Source organism: Diachasmimorpha longicaudata, chromosome 7, assembly GCF_034640455.1.
Source record: "Diachasmimorpha longicaudata isolate KC_UGA_2023 chromosome 7, iyDiaLong2, whole genome shotgun sequence".
NCBI classification, from domain to species: domain Eukaryota; kingdom Metazoa; phylum Arthropoda; class Insecta; order Hymenoptera; family Braconidae; genus Diachasmimorpha; species Diachasmimorpha longicaudata.
The window spans coordinates 6297415-6305114 of NC_087231.1; the positions used below are offsets into that span (position 1 = coordinate 6297415).

Sequence of the window (7700 nt, forward strand, 5' to 3'; positions counted from 1 at the left end):
TGCTTGTGCATTGGATATATTCGATTTATTTACGAAAGAGTCAACAATAGGAAAACTTGGGAAATAGCAAGCAATACACTTAACGAGGCAATAATTCTGTACGTTGACAATGTCTTGCTGAGTCAGGCAGATGTGAGGAGGAATGTAAGATAATTTCCTTCAGTAATATTAACAACCCAGGTAACGATTGTCGACGCATAAAAAAACTTAATTAGCCCTAAATAGTTTATTAGATTTTGATGTTATTGGGGTAGATTGCAATTAAACCGTTGTTAAATAAAAATGGATAAATTGTAGGCTATTTAGGATAATCTTGTGTGTACAGCAGTATCATTATACATTCCAACAACATATTAATTGACATTTAGTTCTGCAATTACGGAAAAATACTTAATACTTCATTATTATTCAATATTTTTTCCCGTGAAATTTATCGTGGTCTTTGCAATAAAGCTGAACTGATAGTCGTAATAAAATTTGAAGGCTTATATGGCCGAATTTTTGCCAATTTTTAGAACATTTTCTGGTGAAATTTGGGTTTAAATTCTTTTTCTTCGCATTCTGCTTTTCGACATCAATTTCTGATCGACAGCAAAAATTTTTAAAAACGTAATAATCATCGCAATGCTGTCGAAAAACTTTGAAGAGTTCTTAAACTTTTAAACACCTGTACAACAATAGAAAGACACTCCTCTTCATATGACCATTGAAGATCATAAAATTTTTATGATTCTATTCATTCTCCGGTCGTCTTACCTGTTTGGATCCCAAGTTTTCAGAAGGCCCGCCTGGACGGTTACAAGACCCTTGTCTTTACGATTGGGCTTTCGTTGCGAATATTTATTTTGTTGTTTTGTCTTACGCGGCAGGAAGACCCTGAGCGGTAACCGTCGGCCCTCTGGAGGCGTCTGTCACTCTCTGAATCCGGCGAAAACTTGGAAAAGTAAAACCGCTTGAGGTTCCCCCCTCCCCCTCCCCAAAGCATTGAGGACAAAAGAATATTCAGAATAACCGAAATTCTTGTTAAAGGTCCTCTTTAAAAAATTAATTTTCTCAGATATTTAATTAAAGTAGTCAAAATAATCATGTATGTTCCCCGCCTTTTGTTTTTGCCTTTACCCTGGGAGGAATGACCGACAGTCGGCCGAGGATAAGCCAGCATTGGCTAACCCTAGGCGAATGTCGGCCCAGTGTTGGCGATATCAAGCTTGTCTTAGACGGTTCGTTTTGCAAGTACTAACATTTTCTACCTGGACTTGCAGAAAGCTTGGGTTCGATTCTCAACTGAGGCGGCAAAAAATTGTGAGTTTAAATTTTATACTTTTATTTCTCAAGCGGGCAGCTCACAGGAACCGACTGTACCTGGAAATGTTTTTCCCTCAAGTGAGGTTTTCCTTTACCTTTCACGGAATTCACCACAGGGGGCTAAGGGGCGAGGAGAGAACATTTCGTGTACTCAGTTGGCATACGAGAGGTACAAACCGATTTTTGATGAGGGCAGAGTATAAGGGATATTCATTAAAAACAAATAATGATAATGACCTCACATCCATCGCACTCCGTCATGTGCGGTGGTTTTACGAAATGCGAGGCACACAATGCTAGTATTTTGGATCGACTTGTGGTCTTTCAGATGAAGAGAAATATTCAGGAAAAATTACGGAACTAATTTCTAGACTGGCAAATTTTCACGAGACGATATTGTGATTTTTGTCACGCGATTCGGATAAAAATTAGGGAATGTTCGGGGAAATCCCTGTGGTAGTTCTAAAGTTTTATGTTATCGTATTCGATCTGTCATGTTCTTCCGGCTTTTGTCCACCCCCAGCAGATTAATCAGATTGTAAACTGAGAAAAACATTTTTTTAGCCAAATTAATTTACTCACCACCAATCAATTCCCATAAATATTTCCATAAAACATACAGTCGTCGAGTAGATTTTCTTGCAGTTAGTAAATAGTCTCGGTATGAGAAATCTTTTCTCTCAGTGTACAAAGTGGTGAGAGAAGCAGGAAATGTTTTACCTATATATTTCCTGTGTCGTGAAATATCTGTCATCAGCAAATTACAAGGATGAGAAAAGTATCCGATGTATCCGAAGAATGAACTCGCAAAATTTGATTCTTGTTGATCTCTACGTCTTGTTTTTTAGTGCTGTTTTAAGGCTCGAAACACTGCCGGTTCCTCCCTAAAAAGTGGATCATTTTTCAGTACTATCGAGTTTCAGATTGGCTTCTGACTGCTTCCTTTTTTTTCGCAGCAAATGCGGGGCCCCCGTATTCGGCACCAGTCAAATCCAATCTGTCAGGTATCGTCTCTATCGTGAGATTCCTGTTTTTTTTATTTGCATCTTTTAGTCAACAGTGGGATCTATGCAATGCAGTAAGACGATCTCCGATAACATGCGATATTTTTTTTTCGCTTGAATGACGTCAACGGCATGAGAAATCCCACGAGAATGCAAATAATCTTCAGGGATTCACTATCGAGCGCGTATGATTTTTAAACCCAATCGAATTTTTATGACTAATATAACCAGGAAAGGCGATAACATTCAGTGACAGTGTAAAGACAGATCTTGCATTTATATTTTGGAGCCGGTCAGGGCGGGAATGAGCAACTCTCATTGACTTAGATGAATATCAAAGTATTCATTCACAAATTGATGAAATAATGCTTAGCAGTTCAAATCTTCACTTCTAAATTGTTCACTCACTTGCAGTGTGTCTTCATTAGATATGACTACACTTACGAGGGCTAACGATAACAATTATTTTATTATTTAAACCATAAAACGCTCGCTAGAACAAATGTTATCATAAATATTTCCTCATCTCTCTTAGATTCGGAGATATTGTTGGAAAAATAGACTTGGAGGTGAGTCATTTTATCTCGTTTTCCCAGGGCGCTAATGATTTGTTTTCTACATTTAGGAAAATTACTTTTCAAGCATTTTTAAATGAATTCCTGGCACCTTGACAATACGAAAAAGGGCGTATGAATTCAAATCAGAAAACAGGACATTCGAAGGATTCCCGTTCTCTAAAAATATTTCCGTTGATTTTTGATGCACAAGTGATGCACTGACATCTCCTAATAATTATTCTCTGGCTCCATTCGAGTCTATGAATCATCTCAAATCAACAATTAATCATTATCAATCCAATATTGATTCAGTTGCAGCAAAAAAATTATGCGATTCACATACAAACTTATTAAGAGCAAAAATTGCTTATTTAATACGAACAAAATGGAGAAAAAATTTTGGGGTATTTAAATATAAACTTTTATTCATTTTAATAAATAATTGTTCTGGTTGTACTGTTCAAATGCTCGATAGAGCCACCGCCCTTGGCTCGCTTCTGGATTTGGTCTTGAGGGTGTGCTAAGTGCCCCGGAGGTGGGTCGTGAGCAAAATTAAACTTGTTCAGTCCTATAGTACGAACACCGGCAAAACAACAGTGTAGTATCGGCGGTCTTGATTTCCCCCACTATCAATTCTCTGGCCATTCCCCCGTCTATTGCGACCGAGTTGCGCATGCCGCGTGTCCAAGTAGTGCCCCGCCAATTTTATTAAATAAAAAATCTCTTGAAGTACATCACGACAAGTGATGATTTTTTCTTAATTAGGAGGCGTTTATTCCGGAGATCGATTTTGTACATGAATTTAATAGGAAGATGAATTTTATTTTGTGATTAATGTTATATTATGTTACCGCGTTCGGGCGCGGCAACTCCTCGCGCGGCGTCTCCAATACCGTCTCTAGGATAATGCGCACCCCTGGGCACCAAAAAAGATGAATTGATTCAGTCAAGAAGGCGGAATTTATTCCCGGGAAAAATTTTAATCGGTTAAAAAATGGGTAGATTATCGGTGATATGAGAATGTGGGTTTTATTTATGGAACCGTAACGGAACTTTCACTGGAATAAATTTTTTTTCCAATCAAGGACAAGGATGTCTTGGAATTATCCGGGAATAATATCCGCATTCTTCGATCACGAACCGATTATTGTTCTATTCACTTGTGGAGAATATTCTTCAATCGCACAATGAAAAGTTCGATACTTTTTGGGGTTGGATTAGGAGTTTTCAAAAGCTGGAGCCGAAAACTGTTTTTTTCATTGTGAATTTGAAAATAAATGGAGAGCCAATTACGGGGACTCCGTGTGATTGAGAATTTGGAGAATTTATTGGACTCCAGAAGGCGGACAAATATTTGGCGCCAATTTTATTAACGAAACGCGAACCAGAAGAGACTTTTTTAAAGATATAGGGGCTAAATTTTTGTCGTCGTCCTTTAACCACTGGACGGTAGGGAAATATTTTTCATTCACGAATCTCTGGGAAATCTTTTTGAATGAAGAATATTTTATTCTCGAACCAGTGGAGTCATTCTTTATCCCAGGAAGCCCAAAAACCTGTCTGCTAGTGTAGCGTATCATGAGACTGACTGAAGGATATCCCAATACTTTTTATACATTGATACTAAAATACTCTGGATTCAACGGTTTTTAAGTATCGAATTCTCAGATATTGATAGTGTAAATCATCCGCAGTACGCTCTACCACTTTAGCTAAATAAATAAATAAGAAACTTGCGGAAGAAAAATTATTTCGTAGGAAGTGTTGGAAAATCGAAGAGATATGTAAATATGTGTACAAGATTGTAATTAAAAAATTTAAAATACTCAATACTTTACACTGAATGTACATAAAATGTAAAATGCAAATAGTGTGAATAACCCAACTCTCGGGTTCCAGCACTCTAAAAAAATAAAAAAAAATGCTGGAAAAAACTAAGATGATACGCTGCAGTGAAAAAATCCTGAGAATTCGAGGACTATATTTCAACCGTATCCTTCATTCCAGACAACACTATATTCTCAATTCAAGAACATTTTTTCCTTTAAAAACACATGATAAAAAGTCCCAAATGTATGGGGTGAAAGTTTCTCTTATCATTACCTCACGTTTGATTTTTATCTTCATTTTGTCACTGTGGAATCTTGTGATTGATCACAGGAATTTCAGGTATTCTACACACAATTCGAATAATATTTTTCAATTGTCTGTGCATTTTTTATTCTCCTCTTGAATGTGAATATGAATTCCTGTCATTACATCGGTTACAACGCTCTCTTTAGACAACGGACGTGCTGCGACGATGTCGCGTCGCTTTCCGTGTAATGAATGAAATTGTGTAACTCAGTGTGTCAAGGGCTATCCACTAACTTCCCTTGCTGCTTCTCTACGCTAGTCTACGCAATTATCATTATGTTGCATCGATGGTACAATATACGAAACGGAAAAATTATAAGTCAATTGATTGTTCTGACACGAATAGAGATAATAAACCAGCGATGAGCAATGGATGATGCCAAATGTTATCACAACAAACTTTTTATTGATGGTTACGGTTATTTTACATTGCGAGGATGTTAATGATGTCAAAAAAATGGAATCATGATAATTTTTTAACATTAATCTGAATGAAAGAGTTCATGGCTGGTGGTGACCTGGACTTTTATTTCCGCGTTAGTCTTGAGACGATTTTTGCAACAATTTTATTGTGAGAGTGGGACAAATGTGGGGGAGGGAGAACAATGACAGTTGTTGCTTAAAGTTGGTAGAACATTAGTATTTTTTTTTTGTAAGAGATAGACAGAATAAGTTCTGTTATTGTTGAGAAGATTTTTAATTCGGTGGTCGTAGGTGGAAATGGAGAAATTAAATGAATAATAATTTTAAAAATTTAGTGAACATTTTAGTTTCTTCAGAGTTTAAGGGTTCAAAGAGTAGCTGAGAAAACTGTCAAACACAGAGACATTTGTTTTTGTTGTGAATCAGTCAAACAATTTACTGAAGATGTTATTGAGTTAAAATTTCAATTCATTAGAAAAATTACCAATGACGACTTTTTTCCAATTTTGTTTTTCCAACTTTTTTTTTTTTAATACTCAACGAACAGAGTGGAGTTGATTCAAACGTCATTATATGTGTCAACTGACAACAATTTCAATTCATTAATTAATTTATTAGAAAAATGTAGTGGATTGATGTGATCATTAGTGTAAAAATTGTGAGCTGCAGATTAAAAAGTAATTGGCAAAATTCCCTATCAATCGTGAATTTTGAAGATCTTTCGATTTTTAGTTTCAAACCTCACAACTGAGTGGCGGTACCTTTGAAGTATACCCCCACTCTACACCCCCAAAATTAGACTGAGGAATTATTTTAAATCTTTAAATCTCTGTCTCAAACGTGACGGTGTGGCGCCATTGGGAATAGTGTGAGAGTCTAATCTAATTTAAATGCCCAAATCCATTGATATTTTTACTAGTCATTAGTGACGAAGAAGTAGTTAATACTTCTCGGAATTTGGGAGACACTACTATTTTTCTTGGGATTTTCTCAAGAAAACGATTGGATTTTTCAAAAATATTTTTCTTTTCTCGAACCTTTCTTCATCAATATGTCGAACCATTTTAATTATTCAGTTGTGGCCTCTAATCAATGTATTTGTCACGACTAGAAATATTTTTTTACTCTGAGATACTGAGGCTTCGAGTGCCTCTTGGAATTTCGTACGATCCAAACGATAAATCTGAACATATCTAATCACCAAATTTGTCAGCTCAATTGCTTTAAAAAAATCAAAAATAATCATGCATTATATTTCGTAACGAATCTCTATTTGAAGTCCAGAGTTTAGCGAAAGTCTTCAACTGATTTCCAGTGTAAACAATTGATTGTTTATGAGCAAAATTTGAACGCAGATATAAATATCGAAAATACAAATTCCCCAATTATTTGATGATATTTTCTCAAAGTCGACTTTCTCAACATTTCGGGGTTGAGACTTTTCGTCTAACGGTTGAAAATGGAGTATCAAATTTAAGCCTTCAAAGATTGAATGATAAAGCCACCGCAAAGTGTTCGGTAACTTAGGGTCCGATGGGACTTAAACAAGAGGTCCGTTTCCAAATTAGAAACGTTAAGAAGGACGTCGCCGAAAAGGAAATCTAACAAATACTTGGATATTCTTAAACCATGGCAACCCTCCATTACTGCTTTTGATGTAAAATTCCTTCTGCCCTTCCAATATTTGTTGCATTTTTGTCTCGTCATTTTTATGAATGACACCCAATGGTAAGCAACCATTAATTGTGGGCTTTCACACGAAAAGATCTTCCTACTTTTTCGATTCAAATGTATCCTGAGGTAAATTTGGAAAAAAAATCATGAAGACTCTGCCCGTCTCTGAAATTCCATTTTGCACAGAATAATCATTTCTGGGACCTCGTTATTCATAAATTATTTATAGAATATGCTTTTCCTTATTCATTCAATCAACCTCGTTACAAAACAAAGGAATTACCTTAAATATTTTGCGTCTTCTAATTGTTTGTAGTAAACAGCGAAGGACATTTTGATTAGTTGAGTCTGTCCAACAGTTTGCGCATAATTTTCGTCATCAAAATTATTAGGACAATTAATAATTAAAGGAATAATCGTGACAGACTTTTCTAGAATTAATAGTCTTGATGTTTATTCTTTTTATGGTAGAAAAAAGATAAAAATATCATAGATTCTACGGAATATACTTTGTTCAATACATGTTTATTCCTACAAAAATGAAATTCCAACGTTTCAACATTTTGAATCTCCATTTAAAGACTGAATTCCCGATAGATCA

General features: G+C 35.8%; 1 long non-coding RNA gene across 2 annotated transcripts in view; it reads right to left on the reverse strand.

Annotated features, from left to right (window-relative positions):
• Positions 1-7700, reverse strand: part of LOC135164578 (uncharacterized) — a 173282-nt gene that overhangs the window by 17340 nt on the left and 148242 nt on the right. The window lies entirely within an intron of this gene.